This window comes from Anser brachyrhynchus (genome assembly GCF_964034855.1).
Source record: "Anser brachyrhynchus genome assembly, chromosome: 6".
NCBI lineage: Eukaryota > Metazoa > Chordata > Aves > Anseriformes > Anatidae > Anser > Anser brachyrhynchus.
The window spans coordinates 38,070,385-38,083,709 of NC_137700.1; the positions used below are offsets into that span (position 1 = coordinate 38,070,385).

At 47.6% G+C, this 13,325-nt stretch overlaps 1 long non-coding RNA gene across 11 annotated transcripts in view; it reads right to left on the reverse strand.

Annotated features, from left to right (window-relative positions):
* The window catches only part of LOC308197570, a 49,988-nt gene that overhangs the window by 28,718 nt on the left and 7,945 nt on the right, over positions 1 to 13,325 (reverse strand). For 2 of the 11 annotated variants that reach the window (XR_013953101.1, XR_013953102.1), the window contains exon 2: positions 157 to 450. The exons of 7 other annotated variants lie outside the window; for them this stretch is intronic. This is a non-coding gene — a long non-coding RNA (uncharacterized lncRNA). Of the gene's footprint in view, positions 1 to 156; positions 451 to 2,267; positions 3,002 to 13,325 lie in introns of all 11 variants that reach the window. 2 more of the 11 variants (XR_013953098.1, XR_013953099.1) reach the window with 2 other exon arrangements.

Below are 13,325 nucleotides of genomic sequence, written 5' to 3' on the forward strand. Positions count from 1 at the left end.
ACACACACACACACAAAAACCCAGGCATCTAATTCCTAACAAGACTGTGATGCCAGGTTATGATAGATCAAATGTTACTGAATAAAACACTACTAATATTTGTAGAGATGGTCCACTAAGCATCACTGCCCAAAACACTTGGAAGTCCTGACCCACCTATGGAAATCCATGGAAATCTTTCCCCTGATGTCATCAGGAGTATCACCGGTTCTCAAGAGGGAAGATGAAGGAAGGAAGGAAGGCACGCTGCCTGCAGGCTGGTAGTCCCTCACCCTGCAGAAGCACTGCAGGAGATCGGCTGCCAAGGATTACCATGCTCATCTATGGGATTGCAGTCTGACTGTCCAGTGAGCGTGGGGAGCACTGGCACCTCAGGGACAATGCTCCCAGCACAGACGGGTTTCTCTGAACACTGCTCCTCTGGTGATGGAAGAGATTCTGTGCCCAATGCTGTCAGAAATAGAAGATACTTTCACCAAATGGAGACAGCAAAATAGGCGTTCCCAGCCCACGTTCCGTCACACAATCACAGAACCATTCGGTTTGAAAGGGACCTCCAGAGATCTCTACTCTGAGCTCCCGCTCAAAACAGGGTCAGCACTGAATTCAGGCTGGGCTGCTCAGGGCTTTGTTTGTCTGAGCCTCGAGAACCTCCAAGGATGAGGATTTCACAGCCTTTCTGTGTTATTCAACAGTTGCCTGCTGTTGCTATCTACTTCCCCAGCTTTTCCCAAAACCCTGCTGCTGCTTACACACAGCTTCTAGCTCACCCTACAGAGCCAGAGCCCTGCAGAAGCCAAATAGTTCCCAAATAGGAACTGCTGGCCCTTCCCCTTCCCACACCAGAGAGACCTTTCCTGGCGCGCCGTCATACGGTTAACACATGCTGTGTCGGCCCTGCCAGCAAGCTGGGATCCAGAGCCCTGCTCCCGGCTCGATCCCATCGTGGGGAAGGGGCTGGAGCGCGGCCAGGCCCCCAGCCCACCTGCTGGGTCTCCTGCCCCCACCACGGTGTGGGACGGGCCACGAGGTGTGTGTAGGCCTGTGTCTGGCCCCGGTGCAGAGCAGGGTGCGACCGAGGCACGCATCCAGAGCTGGAAAATGTTCCTACGGTGCACATTTTACTGCAGCCTCTGTGCCCAGAACGGGACGGAGCTGGCACCAGATTAGTCAGAGACGGAGGAAGGGAAGTCTGGCAGAGATGAATGCTTGCGGCCTTCTCCCTTCTCACCAAATATCTCGTGCTGCTCTTTCCCTTAGCCTAATGAGCTGGGGCTCCAGGCGGTGGTTTGGGATGCCTTTCCCCGAAACCAGCTTCTTTCACAACATGATGTTTCCTCCTCAGCCTGCGCCCTGCTGGGAGCTGGGTCCTGCAGGCCCTGTGTGCCCTGAGCTCTCCATGGCCCCAGGGACCCCTTGGTGGGTGCCCTGCTCTGGGCTTCGTCCCTGCTGGGGAAGAAAGGGGAATCTCCGTGGCCTGAGTTATCTTGTAAAGCAAAGCCTTGGCATAGCAACGTCTTGAAAAGTCCCTTCCCACACCCTCCTCTCTGAGGAAAGCGAGCAGAACCCACTGTGAGGAGTCACCCACCAGCCTCCCTCAGACTCGTGGAGGCCCTGCTGCACAACAAAACACCTTTCTCTGCCAGCAGCAGGCAGCCACTACACCGAAAGGCACATTCCCTGCTGCTCGTCTGATCGCTGGAGAGGCTGGCACGGCTGCTGGGAGAAGGAAGAGGAGGAGGAGGAGAAGAAGGAGAAGGAGGAGGAGACGGAGGAGGAGGAGGATGGTGTGGGCGATGAGGCCAGCCTGTGATCTGGGTGTGAAAGAACCCACGGCTGGGCAGGATCAATGGAACAGTGCCGAGGCTTGCGGCGACGGGAGATGGAAAGGGAGGGTGGAGAGGAAAAGGGAAGGAGCCCCCCTACAGCTGCTGAGAAGAGAGGGGAAGGTAAAAAGGGGACTGCGATACCACCAGGCCCACAGGAGACTCAATGGGTTGTCTCATTATTATGGTGAACAGAGAGAGCTCATGAGCTGGGAAAGATAGGAAGCTTTTATTTATGTATTTTTTTTTTAAAGAGCGCAGCCTCTAGGAGGGTTTTTGCAGCTCAAATGCTTTTATTTTGTGCCAATTACTTATACAGGGTCTGCATTATTCCCGTAATCAGTCTAAATGAAAGTCAAACATGAAAGATTCCTAACAATGAGCTAATTGGAATGCCATTACCATTTAGATTTAATAAGGTATTTGTAATAATAAACTTGCCTCAGTCTATAGAGTTGTCTTATTCCTGCTCAGATCTTGCAGGAGTGTAAGAGTTGACATTTGTCGTTCGTTCCGCAGGACATTGGATATAACCTTCAAAACGTTTTAGTCTCACAGCACTTAGTAAAATGTTGAGGACGGAAACAAAATCTATAGCCTGCTATTGTTCTGTCCGTGCGTGGCTCAAAGTTAACAGGAATTGTGTTAAAACTCAGCAGCAGATTATATCCCACATATCTTTCTTTATTTGCAGTCCAAACATCTTGTGGTTTAGAATGAGTCACTCAATGTCCTCTTATGTAGCTGCATTCATTATTTGCATTGAGGTCTTGCTGAGGAACGTCAGGCTGGTTCCAGCGCTGCGAGGTACTACACAGGCACGCAGCGCACAGGGTCTTTGCCTTGCACGGCTTAAGATCTAAGCAATTAAGTCAACCCAAATTCTATCTGCAAGCCAAGATGTTCCATCTATGGAGGTAAAAGCTAATTAGAGCTCCATGCAGACTTACTTTTGAGAACAGTTGAAAAAATAAAAAATAAAAAAATCTTTCTTACCTTTACAGGCAAGCTTTTTCACAAAAAGCATATGTAGGCTCAAAGACCTGGGCTCACTGTGCAGCCGGGGAAGTTTTGTTCAACTGTAGCTCATGCTGCAAGAGCGAGGCGTAATCTTTGTGGGTATTTCTTCTCTTATAAAGTAAAAGAGCTTGGTACGAGCACTTGGGGAAATTCCCCTAAGAACAGACAGAAAATGCAGAGGTCGAGCAGGTGTGTGCGTACTTGTAGGAATCAGAAAGATAAAATCAAATCAGTCCACAAAGACACAAAGCACAGAGAACAGGATGCCATGGGCATAATTTAAATCAATATATTGCTTCTCCCTCCCTCTTCTCACCCTACAAAGATACCAGAGTCATTTCTCCTCCTAAAGAAATCCAACAGGTGACCAAAGGGGAAACAGAATGCTTAATTCCTTTCTTAACAACAACAACAAAAATAAAAATAAATTAAAAAAAAAAAAGTTTCTCAGTGGCATCTCTCTGCAAGCAGAAGCATTACCTACCCAATAAACTCTCCTGCCATTAGCTGCAGATGAATTATGTCCTGCTGACACTCTGTGGTCCCAGCAGCTAGCCCTGAATGATCTGACTCAACAGAAAACTTTGCACAATAGCTCAAATGAACGTCAAATCATTGGAAACTGGCAAGGATCATGGAAATTCAGAATGTTCCTTTTTGAGGACAGTATTTTAATGCAGTCTGACACTGGGAATTCTGCTGAACATTCGTAACGTCCAGGAAATTCTAGGCATGATTGGTAAAACGACCGATGCTCTTATAAACCTACTTTTTCTCTCTGCAGCACCATACCTACTGCACTCCAAAATGTTTTTCAGAAACTTAGGCCAAGAATCAATGGCCTTAAGTTAACCATATGCCTGAGCATAGTGCTGGATTGCTGGAGAAGGGCAAGAGAGCATGAAAATCAATAGCTTCCCTGGATGTTTTCACAGAAGACAGTTGGGCTGGAAGTTAAAACGAGAGTCTAAAATTCAGACATTCTTGCTCTTGATGGTCTGGTTAACCTACCTCTTCTTTTTCTGATTCACTTTGCACATTAGAAAAAAAACTATACGTGTTACTTAGATCACAGCAATGTTGTGAGGCTTAATTTTTTGAGAGGTGTTTTGGGATCCTTGTATGAAAAGTGCTATAAATATATACATTCTTAGTAGTATTTAATTTGCTTCCTTTACAATTCCTTTGAGCCAACACATGTTGCCAAAAATGCAATATTCTCTAAGATGTCTTTTATTCTTATATCTGTCTGGAGTCCAGGACATATCCCAGCCTTATAAAGCATCCGATATTGATGTATCCGCATGGAGTGTATATATATAGCTAATACGATCAGACGTTATTTTTTTTTTTCTGCAGAAACCCAGACTTGCTCAACGTACAAGATGGACGTGCTTAGCAAATGAGGCAGCTGTTCAATTTTTATTTTTATGCTCATTGTTTGCTGTGCAGCCACATGTCTCATAGAGTGCATACCATCTAACCTTTGTAGTGAATCAGACAAGGCTCCTCCATAACTCACCCACTTGGACTCTCCAGCTCCGCCTCACTCCCTATTCAACATACATATGTGATCACGTAATCAGGAACCGGGTCATAAGAAAAACTTTAACTTTGTCATTTCCAAACTTCATTTTCTAGCCTTAGCTTTCCTTTCTGTGGACGTTTTTATTGAGAATACCTAGGGATGCAAAGCTTTTTAATAATAACTAAATAATCCCCTGAACAATCCCATCACATCGTGCAATCTTTGTTAAGCAGCAACACTGTCCTGTAGAAACAAAGACGTCTGTACCTGCGCACCAGCCAGTATCTTTTCTTGCATTACTGAAAGAACCCAAGTACCTCCAGGGCCGCTCCTGTTTTTCTCTTTGCATTGTGTCATGGAGCACATACCAAATGTGCTTTCATTAAGTTTCCTAATGAAGTTTGTAGCAGATCTGCCCATGCAATATGAGATCAACTTTGCAGCGTCTGATAATAACAAGATAAGCCTATTCTCACCTGTGCTTCTCCCTGCTTTGGGGACTTGGGAGAGCAGCATATAAAATGTCACCATTTTTGTATTCCACAGTTTTTGAAGCAATGGATTTTCACCCATTTTACAACCCTGGAAAGTTAGGCTTTGTTCCTTGTTTCTATCAGTTGATCTAGTGCAGACACCTTTTAAGTTAGTTAAGTTAGACTGGCTTACACCTCAGTAGCTGAATCTGTCTTGCAGTCCTTAAATTGAATAACCCCCAATAGCTTTTACTTATAAACCAAACAATTTGGAGCTAGACTAGAAGAACAAAGAAATTTCCGTTTGGGAGCAAACTGGAGAAGAACAGATAAATTGCAGCACTGGGTGTAGGACTCCCTACCTTTCGCCTCTTCAAAAGCTAAACACGTACAAGGAGGTGGCAAGCAAGCAGCAATTTACGCACAGGCAGAACAAAAGGCCAAGGGCTTAATCTTGCAAAGACTTATGCACACTTATCTTTACACTTGTGATTAGGCCCAGTAATTTTGGTAGTACCTTGGCTCCAAGAGGCCCCTGAGCATGCAGTATTAAGCTCTTGCATTAACATGCAATATGTTAAACTGCTGCAGAGAGCAAACTCCAGGGGTGAGCAAAGTGTTCTGTGGAGGCTCGATGACAGCAAACTGCAGGCTGGGCAATTACTGCAGGCAGTTCCTAAGCAGACAAGACAGATTGTCATCCCTTGCTTCGTAGAAGTTATGGTATAATGAGATATGAGCATTTACACAAGCATTTGAGGGTAATGTTTATAAATCCCAGAGTCAAAATTTTAAACCATGTAGATGACATGGAGAAGGGCACTGGAGAAGTCAGGGCAATTTTCCAGCAGCATTAAATAAAAACACACCTCGAGAAGGACATCTGCATGGCCTGACAGGGCAAGAATAGCCTGAGGAGCTGGCAGCCCCTGGCTCTGGGCAGTGTTTGGCACCGTGCCTCAAGCCTGGGGTGAGAGAACCCGGAGATGCACAGAAGCAGGCCCCATTTCTGCAAACATTGCAGCCCCAGGTCGCTTCTCTAAGTTGTCACCATCACTTTGTGTTTCTCCTGTCGTTGTCCCACTGTCATTCCCAAGGGTGCCCTCTGCCTTTTGGCCCCCTGTTCCTGACAGAGTGGCACATTTTCATCCATACCCTGCGTGGCTCCCCGCTAGGTTATGCATATTGCAAGCACAGGGCGCAGATCTGAAGGCTCTGGGTCCTTATCCAAAATCTCCACACCATTACTGCCCTGTCCATGCTGCAAGAGGCACAGTGAGGCCCGTATTCTGACTGGGGCCTCTAGGTCCTCTTCTCATATGAATAGTAATGACTGTAATTATTAATCATTACTGTGATTATATGATTATAATTAATAATCGTAATAATGAATCATTATAATTACTATACTAAATGACAAGCCCTGCTTCCTCCAGCGAGCTTCAGAAGCACAAGGAATGAGCTGTTGTGTGTATGCAGTGGGTCTCAAGCACTTCTGTACTTACAAGCCCAAGAGGCTCCATTTGTTTTAAGGACTTCCATATTGTATTTCATCTAGAAATCTACAGCTGCCTTGAATTGTGACCACTGGAGTGCTGTTACCATCTGCAAGGTCCTTTGCTTGAAATCCAGCAGAGTCATGAGCAAACAGAGATTGGCAAGGGGAAGGAATGTGCATATGGATATTACTTGAGGGATAGAGAGCAGATATGCCTAATATTGCATTTTTCCATCTTAGATTTACAACTGAAAGTAATTCAGTTCATTGAAGAGCATTTTCATAAAGCCCAAATGAAATTGCAAATGTGGAGGCTGCAGACACTTGGAAGAGAGCTGGTTTGTCATGCCCTGCCACTTTGCTCTTGGTTTCCATGGGCATGACTGCTTTGGGGCTCGTAGTTTAGGACAAGAGAGGGGAGCGCTTAAAAGCCATTATTTCTGTTTTTAAACTGCACTTAAGATGCAGGGGGTTCTCCCGTGGTAATGCACATTCCCCAAGCCCAAGTGGCTTGGAGATGCTGACTGCAAGGTTGCTGTTTTGTATGAAGTACCTGAAATGTGTTGAGCAGCACTCAGGTGCTTTGTGGCTTGTGGCAGAGGGTGTGAACAAGTGCCCTGGAGGAACCTGCTGGAGTTACCCTATATATTGCATGGTTAACTCTGGTTACTGGGCTGCTCTGAGTCACCAAACTTCTTTCCAGGCATGAAGAAAATGATCTTCCAGTATGTAAAACCCACACAGAAGATTTTGTTGTTTAGGGTTAACACTTCATTGTTACCATCAGCTGGCATGCTGGAAGGGGACCACACAAGCATAATGACAGAGTAGAGGAATACAATTAATCCAATTGTTCTATTATTTATTTTTTTTTCAGACAATATATTTGGTAAGGGTTAGTTGACATGGTTAGATTCAATGCTGGTGACTTTAAAGTGTTGTTATCTATTAGTATAGCTGGCAGCACGTATTTGAGACCATGAAGTTTGGAGCTATTGTAACAATTGTCATGATAAGCAACCAATGGTGCAGTTGCTAAAAGAGTTGCCATTGCTATTCCCACGTTAGTGAGCACAATGAAAAGTATAGGAAAACTTTTGTTTTGCCTTCTCAGCTGCTGACCTCTTCATCGTTTGAAATTCTTTTGGAAGGGAAGGACTCGGAAAAGGGCCTGTCTATGCTCCCGTGTCAGCAATGAGCCCGCACACAGCTCTCCAAATTCAGTCAGACGAACAAAAGGTGAGAGCATCTGTGCAGCAGCTCCTCTGTGAGTTAAGGGAGAAATGAAAACAAACAGCTGATAGTTAAGAACATTATAGAGTGATCGTTTGGGCCACTTGCCATCAAAGAGGTGCACTTCAGGTGTGCGCTGCCTTAAGATCAATACACAGGTCTAGAGTGAGGGAAGATGAAGGACTGATTTTATTTAGAGCCCCTTTGCTATGCTGTTACTGGCAGGCTGGGCTTTGCAGAGAGGGTTTGTGCAGGACCTCGCCGTGGTACTGAGCACCTCGTGCACGTGTACCAGACATTATCCTGTTGGTTTACAAGTCCTTGCAGAGAAAAGAAAAACTTGTAAGCATAGAATAAGTAATTAAAATTTTAAGTAACTAATATGGCTTAATTATAACAACTGCTCTCAGTTCTGAACTTGGAGCAGAATTTAGTCATTATCTACCATATTTTTGTTTGCAGTGGTTTATAGGCACTAGATAATTTGTGGGAGGAATAAAAGATGAAGGTGTAAGTCCCAAAGGTGGGACAGTGTCTAATTCTGTCATCTGCTGGCTGGAGTCAGGCACCGAGGCAGGTTCAGGATGCTCCACCGGGACAGTAGTGTTCCCTCAGAGAGAGGCGCTGAGACATCCCAAACAGGCAGCTGACAGTGGGACTGATGCCAATATTTTCAGGTCGGATTGGGTGTTGATTTTTTACGGAACATGTCAAGAGGTGGTGGGAGCACATGGGAGATGGGGCCTAGGGCAGTCAGAGTTTCTTCGACCAAATATGTGGATGTGTAGATGATTTAATTACCAGACAGTTTAGGAGAATTTCTAATCTCTCTTCAGCCATTCATTCTGACATCTCTGATGTGTGATACCATTTAGATTGAAAAGAGAATCCATTTAAAGCCTAAACACTCCAATTACTTTTTTAGATGCCCGGGAGCAGCTCAGAGTTCAAGCACATGATGGTCTTAAAAGGCTGCTAAATGAAAGGCAAGGGACCTGGGGGGGGAGAGAAAGAATGCTAAAGTACACGATGTTTTAAGGGATGTGGTTTTCAAACTGACATGAATGATTTTTGAACTCAGAGTGTAACCTAATACGGATCAAGTTTTCCAAACCGAGGTGTGCACCGTGCCAGATGCGGGCAAGCAAAGAACCCAGGGCAGCCCAGCTCCTACCCCGACCAGGTGCCGACCTCCTGAGGACACCTGGCTTGTGCTCGCAGGCATCGGGAGCTCTCATACCCTGCTCCAAGCCCACTTCCAGCACGGCCTGGCAGCTCGGGCAGGGGGCTGAGGCTGGGAAGACTTTCTGAATGCCACTTCCAAAGCACTGGAGACTGCCAGCGAGGTTTTGTGCTTCACAAGTTCGCTCCCTCATTATAAATAAACATTTCTTTTCATGATAATGTCAAAAGGCCTGGCCTTGAGAGTCTTGCTATTTTTTTTTCTTCTTGGCATATCAGCAGTCGAAAGGCACACACTCTTGCCTTCTTGCACCTTTTGCCAAGCCACAACCACAAACCATCCTTACAACCCCAAAGCGCTTTTGGCAGTTGTGACACAGAACGTATGGCTCGTGTGGTAAAATGTGCTGGCGAGTTCCCCGTAGGCCCCATCCAGCCACCGCTTATGCGAAGAATTTGATGCCAGATAGCAGCTGCTGTGCTGAGGCCGCTCGCTATCACACCAATCAGCACTGTCTCATCCTTTCTTTTCACTTCCCTGTCTGCACCTGCTGTTTTCTTTTTCTTTTCCCTTTTATTTTTTTCCCTTTTTTTCCCCTCTCTGCTTTGTACCTTACGTTAAGACTGGGAGTGCTCTGGGGCAGGGACCATCCTTTTGTTCAGTGTTTCTCTCTCCCTTGCCATGGAGCCTGCTTGCCTGGCACAGCGCTCGTAGGAACAGGAATGCAAAATAAAGCAGCCAGTGCCCCATGATCTCTGCTAGGTGAATGGTGAGTGGCCTGAAAAGTGAGTGCTGTGGGTAAAAAACACAGCTTCGGGCAACCTCTTAATGAACTTTTTGCAGGTAACGTAGTACGGCTCTACCTCGCTGCAAGTATTTGCATAGCAGAGACCTGACGGGTAATTTGTTGTATTTTGGCTGCCTGCGTGTGTTGTATGTTTTTGTTTGGTAGTTGCTAATGTTTCTGGTCTAAATTTCAGAGCGTGTTTATGTCGCAGGCAAGCTGCCCAAGAGACAGCCCTAAGGAAATAGTTTGCCCCAAAACAATGCCATTACGCATCTTGTCCGGAACATGTCTGACAGCAAGAAACGTGCTTGGGGCTGATGGTGGAGTTCGTCCTGGAGGTGAGGTCTGCAGCCTGACACAGCTGGAAAGGAAGGCCAGACTTGTGTGTGTGTGTGTGTGTGTGTGTGTGTGTGTGTGTGTGTCTGCTTTACCTTTCCCTTTCACTTCTGTGTGCCACAGGACCTTAACTGCCTACCGACAGGTTAAGGTGGAATGAAAAACTTACTGGAGCTATGTTTCCTTACCCATTGCCTGAGACTCTCAAATCTAAGGATAACAGATGAGAATCAGTGGTTACTGATTATTTGAAAAAGTTGGAAAAGTCAAGAGAAATACAAGGCCAAATGAACCTGATGTAACTGATCCCCTCTGAGGCCTCAGGTTTATTCCTTCATTTTGACCACAGAAATGGGTTATATAGTCATATTTAGAAAGGAGAGTTGATAGTAAGCGCACTCCTCCAAGCTCACATGGCCATTTTTGATGACTTGGTAACTATTCAATTGTTCTAAATAAAAAGGGAGTTTTTTCCATAAAAAGCATTAAGGAAGCGTTGTTGAGTGACGCAGTAGCGCAGAGATTAAGTGTTGCAACGTAATTCCTAAATCACATACGCAAGTCATCTTCACTGTGGCTGCACGTCCTGCTTCTATGGCTTGTCCTGAGATTTGGTTTATGGCATTCTCAGCACTTCTGTCTTGGTACCAGGTAATACTCAGCATAGCATGGAGATACACAGGTCTAAGATTGTAGGAAAAAAGCAAGATGCAGAATCTTATTTGAGCACTAGATGTGATCATGAGATCACCATGCAATGAGGTTTAATCTAGCACATGAAGTAACAAGACATTTTGCCACTGACTTCAAGCCAGAGCAGAAGAAGGCTCATGAGGAGCACACAGGAGTTAGCAACGTCCTTTTGTCCTCAGCTCCAACATTTCTCACCAAGAGCTTACTGTACTTTGACACTTTCTCTTCTTGCTTTATTCAAGACGCAGACACTTACTTTGTCCTCTTTCTTAGACCCCTGGGCCAGGGACTGTCATCTGGCTCCATCCATAGCGCAGCCTAGCATAAGGGAGCCCTAACCCTTGTCAGGGTCTGCTAAGTGTTATGGCAAGGCAAAAGGATAATCCACAACCAACCACTCCTCCAAGAAGGCTCTTAGGAGCCAGAGCACAAGATCTCCGTTGGCCTGCACATGACTGCCGGGAACAGCGCAGTGGTGGGATTCCCCTGGGTGCTGGGTGTTGACACAGCTTTAGTTGGGAATGGATACATGGGCGCCCCCGTTCCCTTCTTCCCCCCTTCCTTCCCACTTTGGGATGCCTGGTGCAAGCAAGAACCAGCAGCCGATGTGCCGGGAGCCTTCTCCAGGAGCCTCCTGGGCAGACGGCCCCGTGCCAGGGCTGGCTGCACCTTGTGCTCCCCACTCGGCCAGCCACCAGCAGGCACTATGCGGCCAGCCGCGGGGCTGGGAGCGGGGGGACACGGTGGGGGAGACCCTCTGGGGGACCTGGGGCCGATTTGGGGATGGCGAGCCCTGCTCATCCTTCCCGCAGCGCGTTTTAGCACGAAGCGTCCCTCCCGTGGTGGCAGGGACGAGGGGAAGGGGTTTTAGTGTCCCCGACGCTAATTTCTCCGTGGCTCTCGGTTCAAAAAGCTGCATGCTCGGCGCGTGCGGCCCCCAAAACCTCACCCCCCCTCCCCGTTTTCTTCCCCCCCGGTGCCTCCCGGGGCTCCCCCCCATGCCAGCCCGGCCGTGTGCCCCCCGGGGCGCTGCCCTTGCGGGCTGCCCGCTCTGCCACTCGCGGGAAGTCTCCCATTTACCCAACCCGTAATATTTTAGCCATTACGAGCATTTATTTTTTTTTTTTTTGCAATTAAAGCTGCCCCACAGTTTAGTCAAAGACATGATTGTGCTGTTTGCTGCTGTCTCCGATTAGGAATTTAGTTGCCTAAAACTTTCCGTGCTGTCCAGCAGGGCGCAATGGGCTGTTGACGGCTATGTGCTATTTTTTCAGCGGCACTGGGATAGAAATGGGTTTGTTAGAATATTTTCACACTGAATTGCAAATGATCCCATGCAGCTATTCTTTTCTTCTCTGCAAATATTTTCCATCTCTGGTCTCCAAACAGTTAAATGAAAGACAGCCAGTAAAACGGAGAGCTCTTTAATCCTAGGATAGGCAATTGCAAACAGAATAGACGACATCAACCTCTTTATATTTCCCATTTAGGACCTGGAGGTGAAAAGGCAATATTCCTCTGCGAGATGCATCTAGCTGAGCAGATGCTGCCCCGCATATGTTCATTTCAGTGCGCTCTGCCACTTTATGGGGAGCAGAAGCGTTTACACGCCGAAGCAAGGCCCTCGCTGCCTCCGAACCCACAAAATCCGCTTGTGACCCCCAGTGCCCATGTGCCTGCCCCTTTGGGGTCACCCCAAGGGGGCCGGCCCCGGCCCCGAGATGCTGAGGCCGGGGTTAGGGTGGTCTGGGATTGGGGGGAGCTCAATTTGCCAAAGGGCCACTTGGGGTGCGGGGAAACTGCGGGCTGGGGGGGGAAGCCTGTGAGGAAAAGTGATGGCGAACGGGCACGGCCCGAAAAGAAAGTTGCAGCGGGGTTTTTGTGTAAGGAGCAGAGCGGAGGGTGCTGGGGAGCGGTGCTGTGCGGGTGGGGGGCAGGATCAGCCCCTCGCAGGGATGTCTTGGGGGGAAGATGTGGCCTCAGAGACCTGGTGGGGCAGCCCAAGGCTCTGATCCTTGCTGCTGTGCCCTCGGCAGGGCGTTTGGTCCCCTTGGGGCTGTGGCAGAAGGAGCCCCCCCTGCCCCCTGAGCTGCTTCACCGCGGCCCCCCCCGCAGCCCCGAGCGGGTGGGCAGCACTCAAACCGAAGGAGCCCAGCCGGGCTCTTGCACGCTGCGTTATTTTCCATCGCTCGTGTAAAGACTGGTGAGCTGATGGCTTGAAAATTCAATTGAATACCTGCCCGGAGTTGAGGATAAATATTATTTTTTAAAAGAACAATATGTAATTAAAAACTAATATTTAACAACTTAAACGCCTATCCTCTAGGAAATAACAGCCTTTCTTCGCAAAACCTCCGAGATTGACTTCGCTTCCTCCTGTAAACTGAGGCCAGATTTAATTCTCCAAAGAATCAGCGAGATCAAGGATTTCAGCGCTCAATTTACAGCTCCGGGGTATGTGGGACCCTTTCCCAGCTATCTGGGAAGGCTAGGAAATAACTCCGGGAAGGAGGAGGGGGGGAAGGAAGGCGAATTAATTCCCCGGCACCACGGTAACACCTGTAGTGTTTCCATAACTCAACGTCACGGCGGCGATCGCCGGGAGCAGAAGGCTCCCTGGCAGCTAAATTGCGAGCAGGAAAACGGCACGGCTCTTTCAACCAAAGCCCCGAACAACCGAACAAACGCGGCAGGTTTGCTCGTTTGAAAGGAGCAGCCCCGGCTGCGGAAAAACGCTGAGCGGAGCCC